The sequence below is a fragment of the Triticum urartu genome, chromosome 2 (assembly GCF_003073215.2).
Source record: "Triticum urartu cultivar G1812 chromosome 2, Tu2.1, whole genome shotgun sequence".
In the NCBI taxonomy this organism is placed as follows: Eukaryota; Viridiplantae; Streptophyta; class Magnoliopsida; order Poales; family Poaceae; genus Triticum; species Triticum urartu.
Genome location: NC_053023.1, coordinates 449,871,721 through 449,892,265, shown reverse-complemented (window position 1 = coordinate 449,892,265; position 20,545 = coordinate 449,871,721). Strand labels below are relative to the sequence as shown.

The window sequence follows — 20,545 nt, the reverse complement described above, 5'->3', positions numbered from 1 at the left end:
CGCCTGGAGTATCTGGAAAGAACGAAATGGAATTATCTTTAGAGGCATCCACCCCACCTTCACCTCTTGGAGATCTAGACTATGAACTGACCTAGATTTACTACGCCATAGGGTCAAGCCCCCCCTAGTAGAGTTTATCTCTGCCTTCATTGTAACACATTTGTAACCACCTACACTTTACTCCCCCCTCTGGGGGTGCTCTCGCACACCCTTGTAATTATCCACCTTGTAATCATGTAAACTAACACTCTGACAAAGTGATATAATATATGTGTCAGTAGGATCCTTTCCTACTGTCTTTGACCCCTCAAAAAAAACTAGGCTAGGAGATTCCCATTGCCGGGCTGCCCGAGAGGCTCGCAACGTTGCGTACGAGCTGGGCGCAAGTAATTGGGCTGAGTCTAGTACGGAGGGGTGTGGGCCGCTTCGCTAACCAGCAACTTGCACACTGAATAGGATTTGGAGAGCAACTAATTAACGAGCGCTCCTTCGGGATCCTCACAACGATCAGGATCACTTGGCGCACTCTCAGCCGCCCGTCACGTGTAGCGCTCTGTGCTCTCCCTCCAGATTTTGTATTTTTATTTTTTCGCACGTGTTTTCGGCCTTTTCAATCGTTTTTTGGGTTTTTTCGACGTTTCGGTTTTCCATCGGTCTTTCTTAGCTTTTAGAAGAAAAAATTTAAAATTTTATTTTATGCGAATAAACATGTTTTCTTTTTTTTTCTGTGAGAGTCACGATTTTCCATCCGTGGGAGGCACTATTTTGGTTTCGTGAGAGTCACGGGCGTGTCACTCGAAAACGAAAAAAACGCATTTTTTTTATTGTTTTTCCATCCGTGAGAGGCACAGTTTTGCTTCCGCGATAGGCATGGTTGTGCTTTCGTGAGTGTCACGGCTGTGCCTCTCGGAAACGGAAAAAACGCGTTTTTTGTTTTTTTTCTTCTTCCATTAGAGGCACAGGTTTGCTTCCGCGAGAGGCACAGTTGTGCTTTCGCGAGAGGTACGGCGGTGCCTCTCGAAAAAAAGAAAAAAAACGCGTTTTCTATTTGTTTTTCTCTTCCGTGAGGCACAGTTTAGCTTCCGCGAGAGGCATAATTGTGCTTTCGCGAGAGGCACGGCCGTACCTCCTCGAAAAAGCCAAAAAAACACGTTTTCTTTTTTCCTTCCACGAGAGGTACGGTTTTGTTTTCGCGAGAAGCACAGTTGTGATTTCATGACAGGCATGGACATGCCTCTTTCGGAAAGGGAAAAAATTTGTGCTCCAAGTTCGGTTTTTTCATCCGGTTTTTTTCATCAAAAAAAGTTCGTCAAAACCTATCAACATGGGATCTAGTTTTAAAGTTCTTGACAGAACGAATCCAACGATGAAAACGGTTCAAGATTTGGACGCACGATTTAACAGATAAAATGTTTTGAATAGACAGATATATGAAAAAAAAAGGAAAACTCTTAAGTTGCGACTAGTAGGGCACAATGTAGAAAGGTGGGAGTGATTTTTGCAATGAATACTCCTCAATCGCTGCTTCGGACCTAGCCCACGGTGTAGTTGATAGGCCTGCTCTACCATCAGAGAAAATATGTGAGGTCCTGTAGCCGTAGGATTAGAACCAACAACGTAAGGATTGAAGGGAACTCTTAGCCGAACTGAAGCCCACGCTCGAGCGCTTTGGGTCGGAGCATGAACTACTTAAAAATCAAACTCAAAATGAAAAGTTCACAGTAAAACGGTTGAAATGGGAATAGACATATCGACGACAAAGTCAACAGCCTCATGCGTTAACCACGAGACCACACTAAAATTTGTTGCCTCCTATGAAGAAAAAGCTCTATATACAATATAAATATACACTACGAGGAAAAACCTTATACACATAATTTTACTAGCAGCGCAGTTTAAAATAATGCGTTACTGCTACTTAGCAATAGCGCGCATAAAAAAGCGCGCTACTACACTAGTACTACAAATGCTAGGACGTTGCCGACGGAGTAGGTTTAGTAGTAGCCCCGGTTTTTCAAAAGCGCTACTGCTATTGAACTTAGCAGCAGCATTTTTCACCCACCCTTGCTGCTGCTAAGTTTAGTCCACTCGTTGCAACTAATTTAGTCCCACCTCGCTCGGCGAATAGGTGTTTACTACCTTAAATACAATACTTTTCAAACCATCACAACCACTTGGTCTTCATTGAAATCTATGTGTAGTTTTCCCACAAGGCGCTACTGCTACTGGGATAGCAGTAGCACTGCTTTGGTAAAAGGCTCTACTGCTATGGCGTTTAGCGGTAGCGCTTTGTCCTAAAGCGCGCTGCTGCTAAGCCCATCCTATCTTCTCCAACCGGCCACCCCTCACTCTCCCATGTCCACTCCCAGTCTCACTCTCCCGTGCGTTCCGCCGCCGTCGACGTTCAGCCCTCCCCCGCCACCGCATTGTCGTCGCCCCAAGGTATCCTCTCTCTCCTCCTCCCTCCTCCTGCCCCCTCTGGTCTCCCTCCGGCGGCCCTCCTGCCTCCTCCCACCACCACCTCCTCCTCCCTCCGGCGGCCCTCATCCCTCCTCCCACCACCACCTCCTCCTCCCTCCGGCGGCCCTCCTCCTCCCCCTCCTTTCTCCCTCCTCCTCCCTCCTCCCCCCCTCCAGTCACTGCCCCACCTCCATACGCCACCCCTCCCTCCTTCCCCCCCCTCCATCTGTCGCCATCTCGGCCTCCTCGCTCTCTCCTCCCTCCCTCCCTCCTGCCTCCCTCCCTCCCTTCCTCCCTCCTCCCATCCTCTACAAGTTTGTAATTAGGTATAGAAATAGTTTTAGTAATAGAAAATTTTAGTAATATAATTAGGTATAGAAATAGTTTGTAATTTTAGTAATATTAATATAGCTAGTTAAAATTTTACTATAGAACTAGTTTATTTTTAGTAAGAAAATTAATAGAACTAGTTTATTTTAGTAAGTGCTTAGTTGAACTAGTTAAATTAATGTCATTATCGTTTTGTGATCAAAGAATGCTATATGAGATTTGATGATCTAATTAAAAGTTTACTCGGTGGAATATGCAGGCTTTGTAGAGTCGTGTCTCCTTGGAGTGATCGTCATCCGAGCTACCTCTACTTCCTCTACACCCGAGTCGGTGAGCTAAAAGTCCACCTCCTCCTTCTCTACTCCTCGGTGTTGAATAGAGTAGAACTAGGGTATTTAGTTATGCTTCTTAACCAAATGAAATGTTCGGGTTATAAGATATATTGAAATGTTTGGGTGCGAATGCTTATGATAATTGATTCGGATATATGAGAGAAGGGACATCTTTGTATCGCAGGGAAAATCTGTGTGGTCTATGTTTTGCCGGAGTGTTGATTCATTTCTGTTCCGGCAAATTTCGGGTGCTCGATATGTCCTATTTTAGCAAAGATCATGCCAGATTTTTCTGTGAATTTAAGCATGACTTGTGCTAGAATATGTAGGAAATATCAGGTGCCCCGGATTTGCTAGAAAGAGAATTAAACGACATTTCGAGTTGACTTTAAGTCTGTCGGGGCTTCATACATGACAGTCAAAAAATCGGTGAGGGAGAGTCTCCATCATATATGAGAGAAGAAGAATGCCAACTGTTGTCGTGGGGGTTGCTTCTCCTTCTTCTCTTTGTGCTAGACCTTTGTTATGCACTAGGGGAAGAAGCAGTAGCGACCATCATCGACGGTCGAAAAAACGGTGAGGGAGTGTCCACTATATATGAGAGAAGGAGAATGCCGACTGTTGTCGTGGGGGTCACTACTCTTTCTTTGCCTTGTGCTAGATATTTGTAATGCACTAGGGAAAGGAGGAGTAGCGACCATCTCCGACGGTCACAATATCAGAGAGGGAGTGCCCACCATATACGTGAGATGAGAGTTTAGGAAGGAAGACTCGACAGACCTAAGTCAACCCGTTGCATATTGAGTAATAGTGATCTGTGTGTTGAGTTTCCTGGTAGTTGCCTTCGATTGATTTTCAATTAATGTTTCAACTATGAACATAGGAAATGTCTGACGATGAAAAGGATTTCGGTATGTGCGAATACTGCGAAGACGAGCGCGGCCTGTGCGACAGAAATTTCTTAGTTGGTGGTAGGCTCTTCAGCATCAAGCTGGATGAGACCTTCGAAGTGGATACAGTAAGTCACAACGACAAGTCTTTTTTTCGTAATTAAGCATGACTTCTGCTTCTTTTGCTTCAACTTATAATTTTAATGTTTTACTATTCTACCAGCGTATCCCCTGCCATGCAAGAATTTATGTCTTGGATAAAATTGTTTCAGTCATATGAAAACTATGGAGGTAAAGAGAGTTCACTTGAGGACCGAGCATGGTTATACTTTTGCCGAAAAATATAAAATGCAGACACATACACCTATTTTGAATGCAATAAATTGGAAGATCACTATGCAAGGTATGCATTTGAGCCTGATATGCTTATCACTTTTGATATTCGTTCGGAAGATGATATTGAAGGTAATATCGACATCTGGGTCGATGTGCAAACGCCTCCAGTTCTACCATTATGTGAGTTTCTCAACAATATTTATGTCTTGGATATTGTATATTCAAAAAATAGTTGACAACTAATTTCTATTGACAAATTATTTCCATTCAAGCAAACATGTCCGGCGCTTGGTAGACATGACCTACTACTGTCTCGGGGTTGAACTAAACTGCGAGGAGATAAGTCATTATGTTTCATGGCTTGAGGATCTTGATACTGTCAAGACAAATTATTTTCCTGGACAGCAAAGTCCTAATACTCAAAATGTGCGACCACTAGCGTGCGTATTGAACTACGGCCACATCTATTTAGGAAAGATGATAAGATCTTTACTATTTATCCTCTGTGCATCTTTTGCATACATTATTTTTTAAGCTAAACTTCATTGCTAAGTATGTTACTACGATGTTCTTCAACAGGGACTCCTGATGATAGTTGTGCCTCATTAGATCAAGGCTAAAGGTCGCATGAAGATGGTTAACTTACGGCCAAGACATCCTACATTGCACATGAGTGCATTCATGATTTCTAAAAGCGAGCAAGTTTTAATAGTCAAAGACTGGAGCAAAATTGTGAAGGATGACAGAGAATTACTAGGAGGGCAACAATTAGAAGCGCAACCCACAATTAGGAGACAGGTTCATCTGCATGCTCCAATATGATGAAGCAGGAGTGCTACACATATTCTATGCTATTTTACTGAGAGAGAGCAGCAGAGTGATTAGCTAGCTAGAATGAGTTTGAAGATGATGATGTGCTACACTATGACTATGATGATTAAATAGCTAGTGTTGGATGGTAATGACTATGATGATTATTATTAGCTAGTGTTGGTGGTGATTAGATAGCTACACTATGACTATGATGATTAAATAGTGTTGGTGGTAATGACTATGATGATTATTAGCTAGTGTTGTTGGTGATGATATGATGCAAGAGTTTTTATATAATAATGATGATGATAATGATGATGATGATGAGTTATTATATCATTGGGTGAAAGAACCACGGATTAGTTTCAAGTGGATGTATCCTAAGTGACCAAGTCATGGATTATCGTGATCCTAAGTGACTTCATGTAAAAACAATCTCTAAATTGCCACTGTAGGAAACTTGTATAAATGTGTATGAATACGACATAAAATAAAAAAGAAATAAAATACGGAATAATAGTAGTAGCGCAGGCAGTGAGACGGGCTACTAGTATTTACCAGTAGCGCCTTTTGCACGACGCGCTACTACTAAGTAGATATAGCAGTAGCGCGGGCTAGCAAACACTACTGCTAACCTTTATATTGACACGCTACTGCTAGGCTTTTCCCTAGTAGTGATATAGTAGTATTATATTGACACTATAAATTATTTCAATAAAGAAAACGTAATGTTTGAAAAGAATTCACAAAAACCACGAATTTAAAAAAAAACTGAAAAGGTTCTTACCAATTGAAGAAAGTTCACGAAAATGGAAAAAGTTCGTGACTTTGAAAAACAAACTTAACAAATTTGAAAAGGCATAAAATTGAAGAATGTCCATTGATTCGAAAAATAGTTTGAAAAAAGTTCATCAACTTTTAATAAGAAAATTATGAATTCCAAAAAAGTTCTTCAAAAAAATTCAGGGATTTTAACAAAGTCCATCCCTGTTAGCCATGTGAGTTTTGAGTTCCCGGGGCGGACGTGTAATCACAGTGAGCTGCAGTCGGCTCTTTGGAAAGATAGCTCGTCCTTGGCAAGGTCGTAGAGCAGGTGCATGTTCTGCAACTGGAAGTTGCCGATGACGCTCATGCCGTTGGATGTATGCATCACCATGCATGACGTGGAATTATCCAGCCGCACCCAGTAGTTCTCCGGCGGCAGCACCATGTCTGCTTCGCCACTGAAGTGAAACACCAAGGTCGTAGAGCAGGTGCATGTTCTGCACTGTTCTCCCGTTCAGCTGCGTCCGGAGCTCCTTGCTTAGGGGCCAGTAGGCCCCATGGGCCAGAGTCGCAGTGGGGTTGCATGAGTCGATAATGACCCCGCCGCTGCCGTTTTGTTTCAGAGCAAACACCGTCGGTGGGATGAACAGTCTTGTGTGTCCCACACTTATCCCGATGAGTGGGACATAGTAGAATGGGTACTTTTTGGGGACATTCACGAATGACATGGACATCACAGGGCTGCCGCCGCTAAGACTCGCCAAGGCGCCGACAAAAAGGTGGCTGCTGGCACTGGCAGTGGTGTTGCCGCGAAGATAGGGGGTGTGGCAGTAAGAGAACTTTTTGGCTCCAACCTGAGAGATGAGCGATAGGGGCCGCGGACAAGCCCTATGAGACCGGACGCCCTGTGAAGGGACGCCCTATGAGACCGCGGACAAGCACAAGGTGTGGTTGCATGGCACGGGATGAAAGCTGTCCGAGTTGGACGCATTATAGTAGGGCAGGCCCTGCTTGACGCATGATCCTTTGAGGCTGCAGGTGGAACACTGCGTCCAGATGAGGTCGCTGCCTGTGTCGATGAGGGCCTCCGCGCGCTGCGGTGGGTTGCCGATCAAGTACTCAGCGACGTACTGGCTGGTGTTCCAATGGACCGGCATGGCCGTTGGCCATGGCGCGCTGCACGCGCTCCGCCGTGGTGTAGCTCCCCTTGCCATCAACATGGGTGAGCTCCATGTGGAACCCTGCGCTACTACAAGTAACTAGGGTAGCAGTAGTGGAGCACAACACAACAGCGATCAGCACCAGGCTTAGTTCCATTGTTTCACTCGTTGGTTTGGTGCTGGCTCCTCGCCATGTTATATCTTAATTTGCAACTTGTGGCCTAAATTAAATATGCATGTCTACTATTCAAGGTGAATGAGTATGTAGTTTTGCACACAACCACTAATGCAAAGAAATAGAAACAGATGGCGAATCAATTTAAAAATCAAAATATTAATGCAATTAATTAGACAAATAGTTAATTAAATGTGCAATTAAATAGATCTAATAAAATAGGGATTTTTGTGCTGAATTAATTGAAAAATCAATTCATTGATATGAAGGCTAATAATTAGGCCTACAGACAATTAGAAGTGTAGCTATTTTCCAGTTAATAAGACAATTAATGAATTAGGCAGAAAATTAATCACACTGAATCAACCATATAGCCATTAATGTGAAAACAATTTAAAAAAAACTAGCGCCTAATCAATTTGAAAATCAAATCATTAATACAATAAATCTGCTAGACGGTTAATTACATGTACAATTCATTAGGTCCATTTAAAAATAGATTTTTTTCCCGCTTAATCTCTATTATTAAAGACGTATATGTGTGTAGTCATTCGCCATAACCATTAATGCAAAAATTAGAAACAGAGTAACACAATTAATTAGGTACATTTCAATAGGAATTTTTTGCATCCAATCAATTTCAAAACTAAGGTATTAATGCAACTTATTAATTAGTTAGACAATTAATTAGCCCTACAGGTAATTAGAAGTACTCCCTCCATTTGTATATAAGGCCTAATGTGTTTTTCTAGACTAATTTTGACCATACGTTAGAGCAATAATATATAACATGCATGTAACCCCAAGCACACCGTTAAGTTCATATGTGGAAGGAGTATCTAATGATATAATTTTCATATGATAATCTTATATATTATAAATCTTATCAGTAGTCAAAGCCAACCTCGAAAAATGCAATAGGCCCTATATATATGGATGAGTGAGTAGGGATTTTCTTCGCGCAGAATCAGTTTAAAAGCGCTCGTGGGTGAGGAAGGCCAGCCGACTTTCGCTGGCATTGTCGAGTACTAGCGGGCTCTTAGGGCATGGCGGACCAATGCTTGCCACCATGGACAACGGCCAACAAGCCCTCGCGACATGGGCGACCAAGCGCTCGCCCAGATGGATGGCGATCGTGCTCTGCAGAACGTCCACACACTCGACGGTAGCTCACTGGAGGACGAGCAAGTAGTGACGTTCGAGGGCTCCAATTGCGCCTTCGAAGACAATGATGATGATCGAGGACAATCGGCCAAACGACACCATTTTTTTATATTGTTCTATCCTGTAGCAACGTACGAGTATGTATGTAGTTAGTCTGGATAATATGTGGAAACAAACCAACTAACGGAGGATCAATTATGATACATTCATAATTTAATACACTAGCTAGTATAATCAAGTCTTGGGTGCCCACTAGTAGAAAAAGGGCCTGTTGTCCCGGTTCGTAAGGGCCTTTTCCCGGTTCCTGAACCGGGACTAAAGGGTCGGTACTAATGCCCTGTCCCTTTAGTCCCGGTTCAATCCAGAACCGGGACAGATGGGCCTCCACGTGGCCTGTGCGCGGAGCCCAGGCAGGAGGGCCTTTGGTCCCGGTTGGTGGCACCAACCGGGACCAATAGGCATCCACGCGTCAGCATTTCTGTGGCTGGGGTTTTTGTTTTTTTAAAGGGGGGGTTGGGGGTTTTGGGGGGTTAATTTAGGTGTTTCATATATTGTGTTAGCTAGCTATAATTAATAGAGAGAAGTGTCCTCTCTTATGTCCGTGCTTGGTCGACGCTACGTACTATACATACGTATAGAGAGGACTAGACACGCTAGCTAGCTAGTAAGCAAACGAAGGAAACAGAAGATCGTCATGAACATATATGCATACAGAGAGAAGTGATATCGACCACCTCTCCTTCTCCGAGAGATTGGTCGAACAACAAGTTCTCGTATATCTATCCGACACTACCGGCTACATATATACAATAATTATCTCTTACAAATATAATCTCCTAACATACGGACTCATGGTCCACATAGTATTCTCCGTCTTCAGCGATCACGTGGTCAAGAAAGAATGCCGCCAATTCCTCTTGAATTGCTCGCATGCGAGCTGGTGCTAGGAGTTCATCCCGCTTCGAAACATCTAATTTGAAGAAGGGGGTCAATACATATATATATGAATGAATGAAACTCAACACAAATGATGGTAATAAAATAAAATTGTGAATGTTGTTATTTACGCATTCATATTATTCGTCAGAGTAGCCCCGCTCACAGGTCGTGTGGCGGATGGACTCGCAAACGTAGTATCCACAGAAATCATTACCTTGTTCCTGCCACAACCACTTTACAAGAAATAGAGGTCAATCAAACTGATAAGCAAGAATGCCAAATGGTATTGATGAAACTAGTGCTTGAATCAATAGGAGATGCACGGAACATGCTACTATAGTACTTACTTTCGGGTGTCTAAATTGCAGCTTCTTCGGGAGTCCCGGAGCTTTTTTGGTGAATTTTCTCCAAACCCTGCCAGACAAAGAAAACAATTACTTGATATATCAGGAAATGAACAAAGTTGCTGATATGGTGGATAATGATCGATTTAACTTACTTCTCGAGCATTTGAGTCATGTCCGCATAGTCCTGGGGATCTTTTCGTCTTGAGTCTAAGACGGTTACTAGTCCCTGCTCAAGCTTAATCTCTAGGAGAATATAGTGGAAACTGCACACGCATGCATAACTCATCAATTACATTACTATAACCTTGACTAATATATAAGGGAAACCGAATACGCACAAGACAGTAACACTCACTTGAAGTTGTAAGGAAAGAGTATTATATCTTTGTTTTCATTTATTACCAACGATCGTAGCAAGTTGGCCTCGGTATCTGCGGCATGAAATTTAACCTGAGTTGCATCTATGATATTTGTGTTAATGAACCCAATATCACTGATTTGTCTTTTCTTCAATTCGACGATCTTCAATCTGCATAATATAGTGAGGATAATTATAAATACATGCAATGAAAGAGCTGAGCTATATAGAGAGACTTAATGACAGAAGTAGTACTACTTACAGACAGTAGCAGGTGACCGTTGCTTTATCGAGGGCCAATTGATTGAAAAACTGAAAGAACTCCTCAAATGGAACAGGCAACAGATTAATTCCAACGAGATCATGCTCCTTTTTAACTCTCACATACAAAGTACTCCTCCCCCCAGACTCTCTGCAGATTTTCAAGTACCAATCATGCAATCTTCGCATCATCATTGATAGAGATCTTTCATCTTTGACGAGAGGCTTCCCGTACTCGTATCTTTGTATCTGCACCTCCATGAAATCATAATGTACATTGTCGGGTAGGTAATCTCCAAGATTGCTATAACCGGGCACCATCCTCGGATCATTAGCGACGATGTATCTAGGCACCTTGAGCGGGGGGCACGATTGCTTCCCTTGTTCGCCGAGCTGGGCAATTTGTTTCCCAGCTCGTCATTCTTTCAGCCTTTGATCACTGACAGTACTTCCCGACCGCTCCGCTTCGGCAAATTCCTTTCCAATAATGCGCTCATAGTTTCCTTTCGGCGGAGACTTGGGTGGTTTTGTCAGGGCAGCCAGAGTGCGCTTCGCTTTCACCGGATCTACCTTCTCCTCCGGAGGTGGATGTTTCTTTGCTTTCACCCCTTCAAAGAAGTTCCTCACTTCTTCTCGCGTGATCTCGGTGTTGTCCTCCGGGGTCCTCTCGTATGGTAACTTCTCTGGAGTCTTCAGAGAAGGACCGAATCTGTATGTCCTCCCGCCTCTGGCTGTACTGCTAGACGCCGGCAGAGCAGACGGAGCGGTTGTCTTCTTTACTTGATTACGAGGCGGAGGAGACGGACTACGACGCGCCGGAGCAGCCGGAGCGGCGGCAGGTCTCTTCCGCCCTTGCTGACGAGGCGGAGAAGGAGGAGGCTGGCTGCTCGGGCGCGCCGACGCAGGCGGAGTGCCGCCACGCACCGGAGAAGGAGCCGGCCGAATGCCCTGATCGTCACTCGCCGGAGGAGGAGGTGGTGGAGGAGGCGGAGTCCCCTGACTCGCCGGAGGAGGAGGAGGAGGCGGAGGCGTCTAGTTCGGAAGGTGGATGAGCTCCATCCGCCATAGGCATGGAGTCTTCAGAGTAGAACCCAGCCGAGTCACCCCTTCACCGGCAGGGTGGTCAAGCTGGAGGTCCTCAAATACCTCCGTTATTTCATCCACCATCACCCTAGCATATCCTTCTCGAATCGGCCGGCAGTGAAAAGTTGCGCCGGGTTCAGTAGGCAAAATAGAGCCAACAGCCGCCTTGACCTTCATATTAATCCATTGCGTCATAAGGTGGCAATTTTGAGACTCCGTGATAGCATCCACGGGATAGCTGGCAGGAGCCGTCAAGACATGCTCCGGCTGAAGCAGCTCGGTGGAAGCCACGCAGCTTCTCCGCTGAGATGGCGGGGTTGCTTTGGGGGAAGATTCGGCAGTTCGTTTGCTGCGATTTGCTTCTCGTTCCTCTATCGCTTGTACCCTAGCGTGCAGCGCCTGCAGTTGGGTCTGCTCCACTTTCTTCCTCCTCCCGTGGCATTTATAACCGCCTACGTCCGGAAACCCAGCCTTCCACGGAATGGAGCCTGGCATGCCTCGTGTTCGTCCAGGGTGCTCAGGATTCCCGAGGGCCATTGTGAGCTCGCCGTTCTCTCTGTCTGGAACGAACGTCCCTTGCTGCGCTGCTTCGATATAATGCTTAAGCCTCTTGACTGGTATTTCCATTTGCTCGTCCATCCAAATGAACTTCCCTGATACAGGGTCCAAGGTTCCGCCAGCCCCGAAGAACCAAGTCCGGCAACGGTCTGGCCAGTTAATTGTCTCTGGTTCGATCCCTTTATCAACCAGATCATTCTCAATCTGGGCCCACTTAGGCCGGGCTGCGAGGTAGCCACCTGACCCCGTGCGATGGTGATGCTTCTTCTTCGCAGCATTTTACTTGTTTGTCGCCGACATCTTCTTACTCTTTTCCGATGTCTTGTGGGCCACAAATTCGGGCCAGTGATCTCTGATCTTCTCATATCTGCCCTTGAATTCTGGCGTCTCTTTATTTTCGACAAACTTATTCAGCTCTTTCTTCCACCTCCTGAATAGTTCTGCCATCCTCTTAAGAGCAAAAGACTTGATTAATTGCTCTTTAACTGGCTTCTCCAGATCATCCTCTGGCGATAGGCTGAAATTTGACTTCAGCTCAGTCCAACGATCATTTTTCTGCATATCATTCACATAAGACACCTCAGGGTCTTCTGTAGCTGGCTTTAACCATTTCTGGATGCTGATCGGGATCTTGTCCCTAACCAAAACCCCGCACTGAGCAACAAATGCGCTCTTTGTCCGGAGGGGTTCAATCGGTTGGCCGTCGGGCGCGATTTCTATGATCTCAAACTTTTCATCTGAGCTCAACTTTCTCTTCGGGCCTCGTCTCTTTACCGAAGTTGTGCTCGATCTGGAGGGCTAGAAAAAAGAACAAAGACTTAATTAATATGTGTACATACCAAAACAATGAATGCATCAATTAGCTAGTCACCAGAAGCTTAACTAATATATATACCTGGCCAGACTCGGTTCGGTCACCGGAGACGTCATCACGGTCTCCTTCTTGCACCGGCATTGTGTCACCGGAGCCGTCCTCACGGTCTCCTTCTTGCACCGACATTAGGTCACCGGAGCCATCATAATCATAGCCAGCTACTTCCAGACCATCGGTGTCGTTGAGAAACAACGAGCAGACGGCATCACTTCCTCGTGCGATTATGTCCCCCAACAACTCTTCTTGTACTTCGTCTCGGGCGGTGTCCATAGTTTCTTCAAATATTTACAACATGGCAATTATTATTCAAACATGATAGATGGATATATTAGTGGCAAACGTAGAACTAATATTAATTAGTGGCCTCGACGCTGCTTCTCTAGGGTTTGGGGTGGCCTCGACAACACTTCAAGGATAAAAAAAGAAGAGGAAGAAGAAAAAAAAGAGGATGATTTCTTCTCCTCTTTTTTTTCTTCTTCTTCCTCTTTTTTTTATCGGGAACGAGGGTCGTCGAGGGTCAGGGTCGCCGAGCGTTAGAGGAAACCCTAAATAGCAAGTATCGTGGGTGTGAGATACATGTGGCCGTCGGTGTCGGACACTACATCCCCCTCGTGTTGAAGTTATCGGGAGGGGGTATATCGACCCCCCCACGTGTTGAAGTTATCGGGAGGGGGTATATCGACCCCACCCCACGTGTTGAAGTTATCAGGAGTTTATATCGACACGACATACGTACATGCGGGAAAATAATATTATCGGGGAGGGGGTATATATATCGACCCCCCCTCGTGTTGAAGTTATCAGGAGTTTATATCGACATGACATACGTACATGGGAAAATAATATTATCGGGGAGGGGGTATATCGACCCCCCTCGTGTTGAAGTTATCGGGAGGGGGTATATCGACCCCCCCCATGTGTCGAAGAAAAAAGAGAAGAAAAAAAGAGGAGAAGAAGAAAGGAATAGAGGAGGAGAAGAGAAAAAAAGAACAAGAAGAAAATAATATTAATTCTATTTTTCTCTTCTTCTCCTCTATTCCTTTCTTCTTCTCCTCTTCTTTTTCTTCTTTTTTCTTCTTCTTATTTATTTCTCCTCGTCTTCCTCTCCCCTCTTCTTCTCCTTTCTTCCTCTTCTTATTTCCTTTTTCCTCTCATTCTTTTTCTTCTTCTTCCTTCTTAAAAATACATGAAGTAGTATTGCTTGTTTTTTTAAAATAATGTTCAAATAGAAATTTTAGAAAAAAGTAAAGGTTTTGCCTAATTCATTTTCATATGAATATGCAAACGTTTGCATATTTACAATAATCAATATCACCAAAAAAATCTATGAACAGAAAAAAAATACTATTTTTTCTGTTAATCTATCTTTTGAACATATATGAATTTGCAAAAAACAGGGGGAAGAGGGGGGCGGTGCCGGCCCTGACCAAAGCGAGAGGCGACGGCGGCGTGGGGCGGCGACGGCGAGGCAGAGGCGGGGCAGCGACAGCGTAGGGGCGCGACGCCGGGCGGCGACGGTGTCGGGGCGGCGCGAGCGGCGACGGCGTCGGGACGGCGCGGGGAGGTGACCGCGACGATGCGGGGTGGCGCGCAGCGACGGAGTCGGGGCGGCGCGGGGTGGCGACGGCATTTGGGCGGCGCGGGACGGCGTCGGAGGCAGGGCGACGACGGCGACGGCGAGGCGCAGAGGGGCAGCCTGGCGGCGTCGGGCGGGGAAGACGAACTGAATGGAAATTTTCACAAGTGCTAGTTATATAGACGAAGCATTGGTCCCGGTTCGTGGCACCAACCGGGACCAATGCCACCTTTAGTCCCGGTTGGTGCCACCAACCGAGATCCAGCGAAGCGGCGGCCTTTGGTCCGGTTGGTGGCACCAACCGGGACTAAGGGGGGCATTGGTGACCAATGCCCCCCTTTAGTCCCGGTTGGTGCCACCAACCGGGACCAAAGGCCTGCGCCTGCCAAAGCGCGGTGCGGTGGGATGTTTAGTCCCACCTCGCTAGCTGAGGAGCAGCCGCACCTGTTTATAAGCGCTGCCCCGCCCTCTCCATCGAACTCCTCAGAACTGCAGGCCTTTGGGCCTAATCTCACACCGCTATGCCTGTGGGCCTGCTGGGCCTTCTGCGGGCCTGAATCCTGGCCCATGGATGGGCTTCTAGTCGTATTCAGGCCGTGGTGGCCCAGTAGGTGGCATTTTTTACTATTTGTTTTTTCATTTCTACTTAGAACTAAATACTTATAGTTTTTTAGTGATTTTTTTCTTTTAGGTCACAAAAATTATAAACTTTCTGTTAGTGCCATTAGTTTTAAAATTTGAATAGTTTAAATTTGTGTAAATCACTAGTTTATGAATAACTTTACTATAAAATTTGATTTTTGAGTCATTCTTTTTCCTGCTATTTAATATTACTGTGTTTTATCATTATACTCAATTTGGTAATTTTAGTTAGTCATAACAAATATTATAGGCATTTTTTTCTTTTTTGCTATTTATTTTTTCATTTCTACTTAGAACAAAATACTTATAGTTTTTTAGTGATTTCTTTTTTCTTTTTGGTCAGAAAAATTATAAAATTTTGCATTATATTTTCTTTTTTTTTTGCTTTTATTTTTTAATTCTTTTTCTTTTAGGTTTTAAAAATTATAAACTTTCTTAGTGCCATTAGTTTTCAAATTTGAAAACACTTTTAGTTTTTTGTTTTCTTTGTTGCTTTATTTATTTTATTTTGTTTCTACTTACAAAAAAATACTTATTGTTGCTATTTTTATTTTTTCAGTTTTTTTTTCTGTATTATTTATTTCTTGTTTTTTGCTTTATTTTTTAATTCTTTGCTTTTAGGTCAGCAAAATTATAAACCTTTCTGTTAGTGCCATTAGTTTTAGAAAAATTATAAACTTTCTGTTAGTGCCATTAGTTTTCAAATTTGAATAGTTAAAATTTGAATTCTTTGAAATTTGTGTGAATCACAAGTTTGTGATTAACTTTACTAAAAAAAATGAACATAGATGCACCTATAGAGAAAATTCGACCTAAATTCATAGTTTTCAAATGAACTCTGAAAAAGTTGGCATAGCATACTCGTGTGTTACAAAGTTTGGCATGGTATCATCATAATAGTTGCGGGAGAAAGTCTTCACTTTTTCTTCGCTTGTGTCATTTGCTTATTGCGCCGTAACCATGGATAATCTTCATTGTTTATCAGGATGCTTGGGTCAGCCTTGACATTGAAGGGAGGAATTTCATGAAACTTTTCATAATCTTCAGACATGTCTGTCTTGCCGTCCACTCCCAGGATGTCCCTTTTTCCTGAAAGAACTATGTGTCGCTTTGGCTCATCGTATGATGTATTCGCTTCCTTATCTTTTCTTTTTCTCGGTTTGGTAGACATGTTCTTCACATAGATAACCTGTGCCACATCATTGGCTAGGACGAACGGTTCGTCAGTGTACCCAAGATTTTTCAGATCCACTGTTGTCATTCCGTACTGTGGGTCTACCTGTACCCCGCCGCCTAACAGATTGACCCATTTGCACTTAAACAAAGGGACCTTAAAATCAGGTCCGTAGTCAAGGTCCCATATGTCCACTATGTAACCATAATATGTGTCCTTTCCGCTCTCGGTTGCTGCATCAAAGCGGACACCGCTGTTTTGGTTGGTGCTCTTCTGATCTTGGGTGATCGTGTAAAATGTATTCCCATTTATCTCGTATCCTTGGTAAGTCAATACAGTCAAAGATGGTCCCCTGGACAACAAGTACAACTCATCACAAACAGTGTTGTCACCTCTGAGACATGTTTCCAACCAACTGCTGAAAGTCCTGATGTGTTCACATGTAATCCAGTCGTCGCATTGCTCCGGGTGTTTGGAGCGCAGACTGTTCTTGTGTTCATCGACATACGGGGTCACCAAGGTAGAGTTCTGTAGAACTGTGTAGTGTGCTTGAGACCAAGAATATCCGTCCTTGCATATTATTGAGTCTCTTCCAAGAGTGCCTTTTCCAGTCAGTCTCCCCTCATACCGCGATTTAGGGATTCCTATCTTGTTAAGGCCAGGAATGAAGTCAACACAAAACCCGATAACATCCTCTGTTTGATGGCCCATGGAGATGCTTCCTTCTGGCCTAGCGCGGTTATGGACATATTTCTTTAGGACTCCCATGAACCTCTCAAAGGGGAACATATTGTGTAGAAATACGGGCCCCAGGATGACAATCTCGTCGACTAGATGAACTAGGACGTGCGTCATGATATTGAAGAAGGATGGTGGGAACACCAGCTCGAAACTGACAAGACATTGCGCCACATCACTCCTTTGCCTTGGTACGATTTCTGGATCGATCACCTTCTGAGAGATTGCATTGAGGAATGCACATAGCTTCACAATGGCTAATCGGACGTTTTCCGGTAGAAGCCCCCTCAATGCAACCGGAAGCAGTTGCGTCATAATCATGTGGCAGTCATGAGACTTTAGGTTCTGAAACTTTTTCTCTGGCATATTTATTATTCCCTTTATATTCGACGAGAAGCCAGTCGTGACCTTCATACTGAGTAGGCATTCAAAGAAGATTTCTTTCTCTTCTTTCGTAAGAGCGTAGCTGGCAGGACCTTTATACTGCTTCGGAGGCATGCCGTCTTTTTCATGCAAACGTTGCAGGTCCTCCCGTGCCTCAGGTGTATCTTTTGTCTTCCCATACACGCCCAAGAAGCCTAGCAGGTTCACGCAAAGGTTCTTCCTCACGTGCATCACGTCGATTGAAGAGCGGACCTCTAGGTCTTTCCAGTAGGGTAGGTCCCAAAATATAGATTTCTTCTTCCACATGGGTGCGTGTCCCTCAGCGTCATTCGGAACAGCTAGTCCCCCGGGACCCTTTCCAAAGATTACGTGTAAATCATTGACCATAGCAAGTACGTGATCACCGGTACGCATGGCGGGCTTCTTCCGGTGATCTGCCTCGCCTTTGAAATGATCATGATTGGGGTGATTCTTCTTGTGATCTTGAAAATTTATTTAAGCCCCATGATGAATATGAGATTGATAATAGTGTTTGCAATATTATTGAAAGTGGGTTTGGAAGAGTGTCAACTTTAGATCCCACATATCTGGAGAATTCAATCTTATGAATTTTTTTATAAAGGTGGGTTTGGAGAGGTCATGACTTTAGTTAATGTTGATCCCACTATTTTGGAAGAATGTCAACTTTGCATGCATGTGGATCGTGTTGAAAATATTTTATGTGATAGCTATTTTATTGAATTTTCTTATGATCCTACATGTAATTATTATGAGAGAGGAAAATATGGTGGTAGAAATTTTCATGTTACTAAATTACCTCTCGTTATGTTGAGATTACTATTCTTTCTTTCCTCTTCCATGCATATGCTAGTTTTTGCTTGCCATGATAATTTGTTTTCCTATAAGATGCCTATGCATAGGAAGTATGTTAGACTTAAATGTGTTTGTCACATGTTTTATGATGCTCTCTTTGTGCTTCAATTCTTGTCTTTCATGTGAGCATCATTGAAATTATCAATGCCTAGCTAAAAAGGCTTTAAAGAAAAGCGCTTGTTGGGAGTCAACCCAATATTTTTCCTTGCTGTTATTCAATAAATAATTTATATAGATTCTGTTTTGGTTGTGTTTTTTGTGTTTAATTAGTGTTTGTGCCAAGTAGAACCGTTGGGAAGACTTGGGGAAAGTCTTGTTAATCTTGCTGTAAAAAAACAGAAACTTTAGCACTCACGAGAAGTGCTGTAATTTTTATTTGGAAAGTGATATTTAGTTAATTCTTTTCGAAGATGATTAATAGATAAATTCCTCACGTCCAGCAATTTATTTTAGAATTTTTGGGGTTCCAGATCTTGCGCTAGCTACAGATTACTACAGACTGTTCTGTTTTTGACAGATTCTGTTTTCCGTGTGTTGTTTGCTTTTTTTGATGAATCTATGGCTAGTAAAATAGTTTATAAACCATAGAGAAGTTGTAATACAGTAGGTTTAACACCAATATAAATAAAGAATGAGTTCATTACAGTACCTTGAAGTGGTCTTTTTTTTTCTTTCGCTAACAGAGCTCACGAGATTTTCTACTTTATGTTTTGTGTTGTGAAGTTTTCAAGTTTTGGGTAAAGATTTGATGGATTATGGAACAAGGAGTGGCAAGAGCCTAAGCTTGGGGATGGCCACGGCACCCCCAAGATAATCTAAGGACACCTAAAATCCAAAGCTTGGGGATGCCCCGGAAGGCATCCCCTCTTTCGTCTACTTGTATCGGTAACTTTACTTGGAGCTATATTTTTATTCACCACATGATATGTGTTTTGCTTGGAGCGTCTTGTATGATTTGAGTCTTTATTTGTTAGTTTACCACAATCATCTTTGCTGTACACAACTTTTGAGAGAGAGACACATGATTCAGAAATTATTAGAATACTCTCTGTGCTTCACTTATACCTTTTGAGTTATATAGTTCTGCTCTAGTACTTCACTTATATCTTTTAGAGCACGGTGGTGGATTTGTTTTATAGAAACTAGTGATCTCTCATGCTTCACTTATATTATTTTGAGAGTCTTAAATAGCATGGTAATTTGCTTAAATAATCCTAATATGCTAGGTATACAAGATTAATAATAAAATTCTCTTATGAGTGTGTTGAATACTAAGAGAAGTTTGATGCTTGATGATTGTTTTGAGATATGGAGGTAGTGATATTAAAGTTGTGCTAGTTGAGTAGTTGTGGAATTGAGAAATACTTGTTTTAAAGTTTGCAAGTCCCATAGCATGCACGTATGGTAAACGTTATGTAACAAATTTGAAACATGAGGTGTTCTTTGCTTGTCCTCCTTATGAGTGGCGGTCGGGGACAAGCGATGATCTTTTCCTACCAATCTATCCCCCTAGGAGCATGCGCGTAGTGCTTGGTTTTTGATGACTTGTAGATTTTTGCAATAAGTATGTGAGTTCTTTATGGCTAATGTTGAGTCCATGGATTATACGCACTCTCACCCTTCCACCCTTGCTAGCCTCTCTAGTACCGCGCAACTTTCGCCGGTACCATAAACCCACCATATACCTTCGTCAAAACAGCCACCATACCTACCTATTATGGCATTTCCATAGCCATTCTGAGATATATTGCCATGCAACTTCCATCATCATCATATACATGACTTGAGCATTCATTGTCATATTGCTTTGCATGATCGTAAGATAGCTAGCATGATATTTTTATGGCTTGTCCGTTTTTTGATATCTTTGCTACGCTAGATCATTGCACATCCCGGTACACCGCCGGAGGCATCCATATAGAGTCATACTTTGTTCTAGACATTGAGTTGTAATATTGAGTTATAAGTAAATAAAAGTGTGATGATCATCATTATTAGAGCATTGCCCCAGTGAGGAAAGGATGATGGAGACTATGATTCCCCCATAAGTCGGGATGAGACTCCAGACTTTACAAAAAAATGAAAGAGGCCAAAGAAGCCCAAATAAAAAAAGAGGCCAAAGAAGCCCCCGAAAAAAATAAAAAAATAAAAAAACAAAAAAAGAGAGAAAAAGAGAGAAGGGGCAATGTTACTATCCTTTTACCACACTTGTGCTTTAGAGTGGCACCATGTTCTTCATATAGAGAGTCTCTTGAGTTATCACTTTCATATACTAGTGGGAATTTTCATTATAGAACTTGGCTTGTATATTTC

At 43.2% G+C, this 20,545-nt stretch overlaps 1 pseudogene; it reads right to left on the bottom strand.

The window, feature by feature from the left end:
• Nucleotides 1–6,191: 6,191 nt before the first annotated feature.
• Nucleotides 6,192–7,243, bottom strand: LOC125537028 (annotated as a pseudogene).
• Nucleotides 7,244–20,545: the final 13,302 nt, after the last annotated feature.